Source organism: Triturus cristatus, chromosome 12 (assembly GCF_964204655.1).
Source record: "Triturus cristatus chromosome 12, aTriCri1.1, whole genome shotgun sequence".
Lineage (NCBI taxonomy): Eukaryota > Metazoa > Chordata > Amphibia > Caudata > Salamandridae > Triturus > Triturus cristatus.
This window is the reverse complement of record NC_140595.1, coordinates 231,449,203-231,462,403: the sequence shown is the minus strand read 5'-3', so window position 1 is coordinate 231,462,403 and position 13,201 is coordinate 231,449,203. Positions and strand designations below refer to the sequence as shown.

Here is a 13,201-nt window from a genome sequence, read left to right as displayed (position 1 = left end):
TGTTTCTAAATTGCATTCTGTTGGAATTCTTTTTTTCCAAATCATCTGATAAGGTCCGAACTGTTCTAAAAACAAGACTGACACAGAGTCTACTAGCCAGGAGCTCAACCTGGCCCCCTACATAAACCTTAAGTGAGTGTAACTTAAGAACTTCTGTAACACATGGGACATTTCCATGGGCCCCAACCCCTTCCTAATGCACATCTCCAGGAGTTGATTACTGTTATACCAGACAGCCTAAGGGGGGTGGGGGGGGGGGGGGGGTCTTCCCCCAATGTTTTGCCTACCTCCCTCCATTTTTCTGTACTCATGTTTGCTGGCTTTAGGACTTTCCACACTTTACCACTGCTAACCAGTGCTAAAGTGTTTGTGTTCTCTCCCCTAAACATGAAAACATTGGCTCATACCTAAATGGCATATTTAATTCACTTATAAGTCCTAGTGAAGGGCACTACATGTGCCCAGGGCCTATAAATTGAATGCTACCAGTGGGCCTGCAGGACAGATTATGCCACCCACATAAAAAGCCCCTTAACCATGCCTCAGACCAGCACTGCAGGGCCTGTGTGTGTCATTTACGGCCACTTCAACTTGGCATTTAAAACTACTTGCCAAGCCTTAAACTCCCGTTTTATTACATACAAGTCACCCCAAGGGAAGGCCCTTAGTAATCCAAAGGGCGGGCTGCTATGTAAGTAAAAAGTAAGACATACTTTTATGTTTTACCTGTCCTAGTAGTGACAAACAGCTACATTTGTGTTTTTTCCTGCTGGGAGGCCTACTCCTCTTATAGGCTAGCACGGGAATTCCATAAAATACCTTTAAGCTGTAATTCCTGATCAAAAAGGTTTAGCTTTTTCATGTTACATATCTTTGGAATGGTAATGATACAGCCTCTTTACTGGTAAAGTCTAATTTAACATTACTATTTTAGAAATGGCACTTTTAGAAATTGGACACTTCTCTGCTCTTACTGGTCTGTGTGCCTTACAGAATATCTCAAATAATCGACTGGGCTAGGTGACAGTTTCCTTTGTGCATTCCTTCTAGACAGACACAGGAAGGGCTGGGTGTGATTTAGGACCCATCTGCATTCAGATGGATCTTTCTGGGCAGATGGGAGGAATGGGTTAATTCAAACATTTCAAAGGCTAGTGACCTGGCCCCACAGAAAGCACTGATAACCCCCCACTGGTAATCTGGGGAGAGGGCTGGGTTGAAAGGAATCCTGGTGCACTTCAAAACCACTCTTTGAAGTTTCCCTCGCCTCAAAGGCACATTTGGGTATAAGAATTGCGTCTCTGACCCCATCAAATCAGACACTCCTGGATCTTGAATTGAACTGCTGCCAGTGGACTGCTGTGCTGCTCAAAGGAATCAACTGGACTGCTTTTCTGAAAGGACTGTTTCCTGCTTGTTGCCCTGCTGCCTGTTGCTCCCTGACTCAGCTGCTAGGACAGCTGGACTCTACCTTCCCTCCAAAGAGTCCTCAAATGGCTTGTTAGCTTGTCTCCCATTTCTGAAGTCTCAGGGACAGAAAATACTTCTTGCAGTTGTGCTGGTGCTGCTGGATTCTGCCTTCTGTCAGTCCTACCCTTGCCTGGTGTGCCTCCTCCATGTCTCCGGCCTCAGAAGTGGGGTCTGCAGCTGAGTTTTTACCAAATCCGACACAAAAGAGAGCAAAGCCCCACAAAGCCTTGCCTGACACCTCTTTGATCAAACACCGGACGATGCAAAGCCTTGCTGCACAGGCTGCACCCCAGGATCCAAGGTATTGTGTTCAGCAGGCCCAAGTGGATCCATGTTACATTGCAGTCAGCCTATATTTTGAACATACACCGGTCCCTTGCTGCCTGAAGTAACCTTTTTTGCACTACTTGATTCTAAGCACTGTACTGCACTTATTTCTTCAACATTCAATATCTCAACTTCTACAGAATGGATTTGGATCGCTTTTGTCTTATTTTTCTCAGCTAAATATTTTCTATTTTCTAAAATGTTGTGGGGTCTTTTTGTGGTGTATTTACTGTGTCGTTGTATGGGTTATTGCAAATATACTTTACACATTGCCTTCTGAGTTAAGCCTGCCTGCTCTGTGCCAAGCTACCAGAGGGTGAGCACAGGATAATTTTGGACTGTGTTGGGATTTAAACCGACTAAGATTGTGGTCCCTACTTTGACAGGATGCATACCTCTGCCAACTAGAGACCCAATTTCTAACACTGGTGATCAGTGGCAAGGATAGGACTTGTGTTTCTGTACAGTGACATACAATAGCTGCATGTACACTACCCTTCCACATCTAAGACGATTTCAATTTATCTTAATTTTTCCCTCGTTTGCATTTTGATCCGTCCTCTACATCATGTCTTTGACTGGTTCTGAAAGTGGTTCCAGGGAGGTTGAACTGGCCAAGCTGGAAAGTTATACAGTGGCTCTGTTGAAAAGCAGAGTCCCGCTCACAAATAAATTATGCATTGGAGGAGCCTGGGACGGGCTCTTCTGAGTGCAGTTCTACCTGCAGTAGATGAGGATTTCAACCTCTTGGGTCAGCAGGAAGCAGTGTATATTCCAGTGGCCTATCCCTAGAGGAGCTGAGGGGGAGGAGTGGGAATTGAAGCTGTAGATAGCAAAGTTAAAAGATAGAGGCTGAGAGAAAAGCAGAGGCTGAAAGGGCCCTAGCAGAGACGAAACGTTTGTTGGTTCATGAACGGAGTCTAAAGAGCTGGAGATAAAAGCCAGGCAGTCTTATACCAGCAGGGAAGGTGACAGCACGAGTACAGTACCTGATGGAGAGAATAAGGTTTGTATACCCAAGGACTTGGTGCACAGTTATGTCATGGAAGAGGACAATTATAAGTGTTTTTCTACTTAAGAAGTTGTATTAAGGGTACACAGGGGTTCCTGAGGAGCACGGGGGGCAGGTCTATGGAAACATATGCCTACACTGGAGAAGGAAATATTTCTAATGTTAGAGGTTGGGGACCAAACCCGGTGCACTCCCATGAAAGCCATCTTCCTTGCTAAAGTTGGGTTGGCTCCTGAAAAGTATCATCAAATATTCAGGAACAGTCAGAAGCTCCCGAATGAGCCCTGTGCTGATTTTGTGGATTACTCCTGTAAGGCACTGAATGGCTGGGTGAGGGGCAGCAAAGTGAATAATTATGTTGGGTTGTACAATTTGATCATAAAAGAGCATATTCTAAATATTTGCTTTACAGAACTGCACCAGCACCTAGGTGACAGTAAGCTGCCTGATCCAAGGAAGCTAGTACCAGAGTGTCCAAAAAAGTGTCGGGGGAGAACACACCCACAGAACACCCAATAGAAGAAAGAGGGGGATAAAAGCCTCGAAAATAATTCCCAAGAGGATAGTGCTAATCAGTACCAGTCTGATCCAAAGAAAAATAAGGGTTCCTTTCACCTTAAGACAGGGATTTACTGAGTGCTCCAAATGTCCCAAGAGAGCACAGCCTCCCAGTGGTGGGCAGACACCTGGGTTGGTGAGTGTAGGGCTTGGGGAGGAGATGGGCCCAGCCAGTTTTGAGAGACAGCCAGAGATTACACTAATTTCCCTTGGGGATAGAGAAATGGTGCCTAGAGGCCATGTGCCTTCCAAAACTTCCAAGTATAGTTAGTGGGTCACCATTAATGGGCAACGGGTGGAGGCTCTGTGGGACACAGGGGCTAACATGGCAACTGTTAAGTGTCAGCAGAGCAGGAGAGCGTGGCCTGGCACCGAAGGAGTGAGCAGCACCACTCGTGATTCGCCATCCAGCACCATCCTGAGCTGATATGCCCAACTAACTGACATAATTGGAGCCTTGATGCCCCGCAGAAGAGGAAGACCTGAGGGAGGCTAGGTCCATGCTGGAGGAATTCGGACTCTTATCTGGGCTGCAGGTCAACTGGCTGAAATCGAATATTTTGTCCATGAAGCGGAGAGAGGACCCCCCAGTAAGTACATCTATGATGCAATGGGAGCCCCACTGCTTGACCTATCTGGGGGTTAAGCTATATCACAACAATGATGATCTGTTGGTAACACTGGTAACGTAATCGGATCCCCGAGATCCTCCATGAGGTTCTGGGGAACGCTTCTACTATCGGTGATAGGAAGGATAGTCCTTTTGTAGATGGTGGCACTATCTACCACGTGCTGGGCCTGGAGGAAGCTCAATCGGGTCCTGGACATGACATCTTGTACTCCCCTGCGCTCATTCTTTAACAAAACCTGTGGCTACCTCTTTTGACACTTGAAACAATTGCCCAACATATATTACAACAACATGACCTTCACGCGTTGGGGGACTTATTTCTGGATGGGCATGGCCCTTCCAATGCTGTAGACGCTAAGTCTGTTACCACCACATGTATAGATAACTTTATATTTTGTTGTCTGCATGGGACTCTGCGCTCCTGTGTTCCTTCTTTTTCCCCAGCCCCTGACGATTTCACCCCTTTAACAAAGCTCATAGCTGACAGGACCCATATGGTTGCTAGGTTTTATCGAAGCTACATAGCCCTCAAGCACACCCATAACAGCAAAGTTTGGCTGAAATAGGAAAAAGACCTGGGCCATCCTATCTCAGATCAGTTAGTGTTTTGGGGGGGGGGGTGAAGCTGGTGGGGTTCATGTGCAACCAGTCAAGACCCTAATTACCTGTGCGGATGCAGGATAACCTGTCAGGTGGTCACACCCCAGAGTCCAACAAAATTAAGAAACAATTGCAAATAAGGGGACAGATTCTGCTAGTTATGACTTGGTTCTTGGAATAAATTCCCCAGATTCCAAAGATCATGAGCAAAATGATTTCCAACCAAGTGAGCGGAATGGTGAAATAAATGAACAGCCAACACGTGTTTCGCCGATGTGGCTATCCAGCCAAGGGCTTTCTCAGGGCTAATAAGTACAAGATTATAAAGTCATCATAATAATACAGACATTTAAGAAATATTGGTTGGACAAATGTAAAATATGAAGAAAAAAATAGTACAGGAGATGAAGATAAGATTCAGTAGGAATGCCAAAAAAAAGGATAAGAAAGGGCGAAAAGAAAGAAAGGGAAATAAAGAAAAATATACAAGTGATAATCATATATTAATTACATGCGTCACAAAGTCTCATCAGATGTATACAACTCAAGAGTGCCTGCGCTGCCTTATATCCTAGGGACAAACCAACAAGTCATTCATATGACGTTATTCAGTCACAAATATGTTAAATCATATACATGATTTTTGTGTGGTATACATTATTACAAACATCAATAGGTGGGAAGCGAATAAGAAACAATTAGATAGAGGCTCCGCTTTTTAGTTTGCACCAGGCTAAATTTGCTCCCATTAATGTAATTCCCAAATGAAAACACATGTTCAAAAGGTATTACCTGATCTGTACCCAAAGAGAAACAGGCAGGTAAGGAGATAAAAAGATCACTCACCGTATAGCTTTAGTTGTGTAATCTGTATAAAGTTACAAACAAAAGAATTGGAAAAAAAAAGAAAAAAAAAAAAAGGAGTGAACGGCCTTACAGTAAGGAAATTTGGAGAGAAAATGCTCTGAAAAAAATTCTCAATTAGCTATCTAGGGGGGCAACAAAATTCTACAATAAGGGCATGTTCATGTCGCTTATATGATTAGCGGCCTGAGGGTTTTACCTCGACAAATTACTGTGCCAAATGCTACGCACGTTATGTGGCTTACAGCAAAAGAGGTAAACTGAGAGTTCCCATGACCCGAAAAAGTTGTTGTTTGAACAGGATCAAAAGGGAGGGGGGTTGTGGGTCCCACTTAGGGTCACTTACCTTTATCCTATCGAAATAAGTGGAGTCTGCGTGTCTCCACAGTCCGTACTTGCTTCCCCCCCCCCAAAAAAAAAAACGCAATATTTTAAGGATCACATGTGACCACGTAATCACGGTGGAGCTTGGTGCGGCTCAAGAAAAAAAGTACTGTCATTTTAAAGGAGGGTTATCTTACATGTATGCAAGTAAAAGTAGGAGCAAGATAGACTTACAGGACAAAGAGTGTATACTGACACTAAGGGAAGGCTCGAGTTTTCAAACTATGGTCCCGATAAACAAAAGTCATGGCATAAACAGTTTATTTAGCGATCGGAAAAGTAAAGAGGCCAAACGGGGCAAGGCACGAACAGTCTTAGTTGAGAAAGTAATCGTGGGTGGGTATATTGGGGCAGAGGGGCATGGCAAGAACGGCCTGAGATTAAAAAAAAAAAGTCACCATGAACAGGTATATAGGGGCAGAAGAAAAATACCAGGAATAGTAAGACAAAGAGGGTGCATTAGTCGATATTTAAATCTGAAAAGGCCACGTCTCTGATGATGGAGACTAGGTCGTCAAGTCCTGGCTGTCACACTGTAACAACACAGGATAGTGTCAGTTTGCGGATGTACTACTGCAAGAGGTAAGTAAGTGGGATGCACATATATATATATATAGGCAAGAGGGGGATATAGATTAGGGTTTGGAAAATCCACTCGCCTACCCACATTGGGCAAGAGCAAGATTTAATTAGGTCAAGCTATTTTTAGGTCCTACTCGAGTAGGAAGACAAACTGACTTTTGACCTCTGCCTTTAAAAAGCAGGCATCCTCATTGCTCACAAAGTGAATGAGCAATAAAAATGCATTTAAATCTTGTTAACTTGTAACATTTGCTCGGCTTTCAGAGACAGAGGTCAAGTGCACTACAGTTAGGTCAAGTAAATGTTTAAAGTTACTAAACCTGCAGGTCTAGTGAAATTTTTATGATTTTTCAAACTCTTTAGATGTATATATAGGTCTTCCCTCGGTCCGCTGGTAGTGATCTATACGAAAACCTAGAAAATAAAGATATTTATGTTCAACCGTACGATAGTGCCTGACAGGCTAATAAAAAGGGGATGATCAAGAGAAACCTAATGCTTGTAAATCAGAGACCTGGGCACATCGCTTGAACTTCCTATATGCTATTAGAGTACTATTTATGGGGGAAAAGATAGTGCACAAGTATATTAAACTGTCCTTAGTATTGTTTAAGACCCTTGTCCACAGTTTGTAGTCTCTAAATGAGTTCACCCTCCCTTTGTCTCATTGTAAATTCACGGTTTAAACCTCGTGAATGTGGTCGGATATCTTCCAAACTGAAAAACTTGAAGATTTTTTGATGTGCGTGATGTTTCCGATAGTGTTCTGTAAGGGGAGGGCTGACTTCAAGTCTGTTTCCATTTCTGTAGTGTTCCAAAATTCTGGTCTTAAGGGGTCTGAAAGTACTTCCCACAAACAGTTTGTTACACAGGCATATAATGATGTGGATTACAAAGGAAGAGTTGCAAGTGATCCAATCTCTGATTTTTATGGTAAGCTACGTGGTTGGTGAAAAGTGGGTCTGTTTGTTTAGGCCAAGTTTGCAAGCGTGACAAACAACACAAACATTACATTCAAGAACTGAGGCACAGGACTAAAATGAAAAGTCTACACATATTGATACATTAATAATACACAACTTTACAATCAAACATATCACAACATAACACAACATCGAAAACCTGTTATTTATGCATGTTTAGCTGAGGGTGTACATAATAATACAAATAGAAATAAATATAAAAGCTGTAACAGATTCAATCCTCTCTCTGCAAGATGGTCAACCACACAGCAACTTTGGTTACTTTTGATCATAGGTGACCTGTCTCTATGGGGCCTTGATCATGTTAGACAAGTGGAATTTATTTTGATTCCATGGGGGACGAACTATTGATCCTCAATCCAGCACATCTTGCAGATAGAGGATGTCTCGTCTTCCAGGTGTTCTGCATTCAACAACCTTAGAATTTGTCATCTTACTTGCCCATTATCCTTAATGTGACATCACCTTTCTTTGTCATGTACTGATTCTGGGATATTACACTCAACAGGTTCCTACAATCACGCATGTGAATCTGGAATTATATTGGGGAGCACTTACAATGTTTTTCCTGTATGGAATCTGCGCATCTGCTATTTGACCTAGTACTACCCAACCTACATTCTTTTGGTAGGTATGCATTTCTGTCATACTATTGATCCCCTCGAGGCGGGCTGCTATTTAGCCCACCCGCTTATACAATCACTTAGCGACACCCTTTATTGTCCACTCTCCTTAGCTACTACACCCTGGATTAATGTAACGTGATCTACGTAATGGACAATTGATGCCCATGATCACTGCATGTTCATCTGGGTGTCCTGCATGGAGCTATTTAAGTAATTGTCGCCCTAGATGTTTATAATCTATAAACTGTGATACCTACAAATTCTGCCATTTATTGCATCTGAATCTGGGAGATTATACTCACCAGGTCTATAAATGCACGCCTACTGAATCTGGAATCATAACGGGGAGTACCTACAGATTATGTCATATCAGAATTTATTCATTGGCCATCGGAGCCAGTACAATCCAGCGTTTATTTCGTTGCTAGGTATGCACTATTGCCTTATTTATTTGTGGTCACCCCGGATATGCTTGCTATTGAGATCAACTGCCAACACACGTGTATTATCTTATTTCTAAGGAACACAGTGTTGCTCACTCCTCTTAAATATTATATTTAGGGGAAGTTATAGCATAGAAAAGCGCAATGAACTCATTCTGTATAGGCCCCATGAATCTATTACAGTTTTTATATTTATTTCTATTTTGTATTATGTACACCCTCAGCTAAACATGTATATAATTTTCTTTTCTTTGTTGCATAAATAACAGTTTTTCTATGTTGTGTTATGTTGTGATATGTTTGTAAGGTTGTGTATTATTAATGTATCAATATGTGTAGACTTGTCATTTTAGTCCTGTGCCTCAGTTCTAGAACGTAATGTTTGTGTTGTCACTTTTTCAGCCCTGATGAAGTTCCCTGTGTGGGAATGAAACGCGTTGGCTGAGTGTTTCGTTTTGCTGAATCTTAAAATTTGAAATAAATAACTATTTTTATACTACTACCCGACCATTGGACTTCATGACCTGGCGCACCCTCATTTAATAATTTACAACTTTGGATCTGGAGCACAGAAGCGTCAACCAACGGCTGGCATTGGGGTTGGTTGCGCAGGAGAACTACAAATTGGAACTGGCGTGAGGTGCGGAACTAAAGGTCCACCGTTGATTCTCTGGACATTTAGGTGTAGAATCTGCTTGGTTTTGTCCAAAAAGTAGGGTTTTGATTCTTTTCTTCTGTCTATGAATTCTGACTTGCATAGAATTTGTCTTAGATTCTGGACTTGTCTGAAACCCATTTGGGGAAAAGTCTGATATTTGCTCCTTGATGGAGGTGTTATTTGAAAGTAATTATAAGTGGTTTTGAAAATTTTGCAAATGAGGTAGTGTCCATTGCGGTAATCAGTAAGAAACCGGATTGTATGAAAGTTATTGGGATCGTTGGAGAGTCTTTTGGGTTGGAGTAGGTTGTTGCGTGCAATTATCTCACAATCATTTGCCACTTTTTCCAGTTGCGCTTGTTGGTATCCCAGTTGTAACAATGTACCAATCAAGTTTTTTGCTTTATCTTGATAGATTCTCGTGTCGCTACAATTTTTACTCATTCTTTGGAATCCTCTTCTTGGGATATTCTGGATTGTTTTAGACGCATGACAACTGTCTGCCCTTAGAATCGAATTTTCAGCTGTGAGTTTGCAAAACAATGTGTATGTAGGTTTCCATCTTGGGCGTTGATAGTTAGATCCAAGAAATCCCTATCTCAGACAAAGACTGGCCCTAGGCTGTGCTCAGACTAAACTGGTATCCCCCAACCACCGTCATAAATGACTGCATTTTTGTTTTCTGCATAGATCCTATATCACCACTGCTGGCCTGGCGAAGCTTGACCCTTCTAGGTCCCCTTTGTGCCCCAAATGCAAATTCCCCAGAGGCTGCCTTTCCTCATTTAACATGGACCTGCCCCTATTTCACCACAATCTACACCGATGTGTTTAGCACCCTTTCCTCGGCAACTCTTAACCTGTCCCCCATGATGGCACTCCCGGGCAATGATATTGATTTCCCAAAGAGCACTCATAGGGTCACTGCTACAGCTTTACTTCTGGTGAAAAGAGAGATAGCATTACATTGAGGCAATTGTATCCACCCTATTAGGGCTTAGCTACACAGCATAACATACAGCGACATGCCGAGTTAGGTGAATGCAATGTTGCAACCCTATATCTACCTCTAGGCCGAAGAATATCTGGCAGACTCCACGTGCCTATCTCCTCTCCGTGGAGAAAAATGTCCTTCAACTCTTGCTGCGTCCTCTTCTTACTCCACCAGTCAAGACTTTATTTCATAATGTATGCCTTTTTCTATACATTACTCTACCTGCGGATAGTTGAGCTCCCTTGTGAACCCTGAACTCCTGTGTATTAGTGTGTTTAAGCATATTGCAATTACCCCAATTCCGATTTGATGTGTTGCCAATTGCTATTTAAAATTTACATATGTGGCTCATGATGTCCCTGTTTTTTTTCCGTTTCGTGTATTTGTGAAAAAAGATAAAAGTTACCCAAAAAAAAAAAAAAGCTAAAATCAACTGGACATTCAAATGCGAGTAAACTTCTGTTGATTAAATACATGTGGAAATATACCCATTACATTGTCATTTTCTACACTTACCAGAAAATAAATATGGATAAATACAAACAAAATCGACAATAAAAAAATATATATGGAAAAACAGAGACGGTTATGTCCAAAAAAAAAAAAAAAACATAAAACCGGAGACCTTAAAATGCTTCACATTACCATAGATTCCATTAAAATCAGACCTATTAGCAGTGCCAATGTCTGTCACACAATATAACACTGCCTGGCTAAAGGTTTCAGCTCATTAGAATCAGATTAGCCCCCTAACTACAACAATCAGCAACTGAAAGGTGATTTACCACTGAGTACCAAATGGTCTGCCAAGGCGTAGTAACAAGTGTGGGATCGTAGTGAGTAACTTTTGATGTGGTCAAACTAGAAACATTTTGATTAAATGTGCAATGTGTGTGGCAAGTTCAGCAACCCTATAATTATGCCGAAGACGTTGCATTGTCGCTGAATTCTAGAAGTCCTAGCCAAAACCGCTCACTTTCGATGGGCTGGGAGATAAAACAGACCTTTACCACTGCCACACACTGAAGCAACTCATGCAGGCTTTTGTTAAAGCGTCTCTGTGTCCTACAGATGCATCAACAATTCAAATGAGGGGGTCACTTCATTGCTCAGTTAAACAAGCATTGGCATAGCCAATAGGTCTCGCCTTTGGGACCTTATAAATGTTTAGCCATGCAACAGTTGCATAGCTAAATACTTATAAGGTCTCAAAAGCGAGACCTATTGGCTATGCCAAGCGGCCGCGAAAGTGATCGCGATCAAACATCAAAGCGGCCGCGAAAGTGAAAGTAATCGCAGTCAAGCGCGGCGCCCGCGCACTGTAGTTCTAGGCTGGCCTGGTGGCACTTTTTGGAGCCCTCTCAATAAGTCTCGCCAGACCAGCGCATGCGCTGGGTCAGGCGAGACCTAAAAACCTATACAATGCGTTTTTTAAGACGTCCGTTTATGCTGTTGACGTTCCTTGACCAACTAGTGCTCCATCCCGGTTTGTACCAAGAAAAGGATGCTGTTTTCTTTATTGCATAGCCTACGCACTGAGCCTGTTCCGGATTGTATTTCCTAGTGCAATTTATAGTACAAATATACACAATGAATGTAATTCTTTATATTTATAATACACTTAATAAAACGATCTCAATTGAATTTTGCATCTATAACAGACATGAACTAAAATACAAGCCTTTTAGTCAAAATAGGGCACATAAGTCTACTGACAACAAACGTCATGAACAATCAGCCGAAAGGAAAAAAGGTTAAACATCAAAAACCACACACCTGCTCGATTCGTCCACGTAACAGAGGGCTGCAAACTAATACGAACGTGGTTTCTCGTCACAGATGCCAAGAATCAGTGGTTACAACTTTCTCTAGAACAGTCCAGCAGGTTTATTTGCTCAACGGTGAAATATGTTAGTGTTCAAATTCTCATTGCCGATGAATGCGGGCTGAGAGCATCGCGGGTGACAACAAATCCCGAGGAATACAATTTATAACCTGCCATTAAACTGTTATCGCTTCCCTGAGCCATTTACCTCATCGAAATTAAAACCTGTCTAACCACTTACACAGACAGTCGGTGACTTCAGCCTAATGTCCGTCTTCCGCTGTTGTATTTTAATCTGACGTCATTTTCTGTAACTGTAGCACTTCCGGGTCTTACAGCAACCAATCCTAACGCTAAACACTATTTTAGGTGTAGACTGAAAGTGGGTGGTACTGCTAATGTACGTTGTGACCTAGAATTGGATCATTGGAGGCCCTCTCAGCCAGTTCGAACTGCTGATTGGGTGGGGGGCCAGCGCGTAGAATTTGTCCGAGCCGTGCGTTTTCCATTCCTTCCTGTAGGCGAGTAAATTTCCCTCAGATCGGGCTTCGGATTTGGTTGATGTCAGACCCTGTGGTCGTGCGGCCGCTTAAGTTATCTTCTACCTCCTTTAGTGAGTGAACGCGGAATCCTTCTCAGGGTCTGTGCACCACTGATACGATTTTTAGTGCTGTTTATGTTCTTGGGGTTTAAGCAGCAGGCGTTCTAAACAGTTTTGCTCCGCTATCGGTATGTGCCTACCCTGCTGGGAGCGAAAGCTAGAAATATCGCTGGTGCCTTTCGTCTGTCTATGCCTCCGCTAAAGGGCCGCACCTGCATGTTTCTGTCTGCGCCACATCCCAATCTGTTATGGCACGCGTAAATAGGGGGAGAGGATATGGTCTGCCGGCTAGATTTCAGACTTTGGTGCTGGAGACCAATGTTCGAGCCTGGGAATCTGGGCACATCACTTAATCTCACTGTGCCTGAATTTGAAGTTTTATATAGCGCTAGCTTGACCCGTAGGTATCAGAGCACTTTACATACATACTGTAAAGAGAAAAAACGGAAATTTCATTACATAGTAGGCAGGCAGTAAGGAAGCAAACCAGGGATAAAACAAATACAGCATGGAAGAGAAGGTGGTTAACACAGTCCAAGCAAACCAGGGATAAAACAAATACAGCATGGAAGAGAAGGTGGTTAACACAGTCCGGTCACCAACTATATTTGAATGTCTAGAGAGATGAGTAAACTCGGATATT

The 13,201-nt window shown here is 42.6% G+C and overlaps 1 protein-coding gene across 2 annotated transcripts in view; it reads right to left on the bottom strand.

The window, feature by feature from the left end:
* The window catches only part of LOC146775771 (uncharacterized), a 264,277-nt gene extending 251,990 nt beyond the window's left edge, over positions 1-12,287 (bottom strand). Inside the window, exon 1 of one of the 2 annotated variants that reach the window (XM_085638630.1) lies at positions 12,199-12,287. The gene's annotated coding sequence lies outside the window, so the exon portion shown is untranslated. Of the gene's footprint in view, positions 1-11,908 lie in introns of both variants that reach the window. The other variant, XM_085638631.1, reaches the window with a different exon arrangement.
* Between the last annotated feature and the right edge of the window lie 914 nt (positions 12,288-13,201).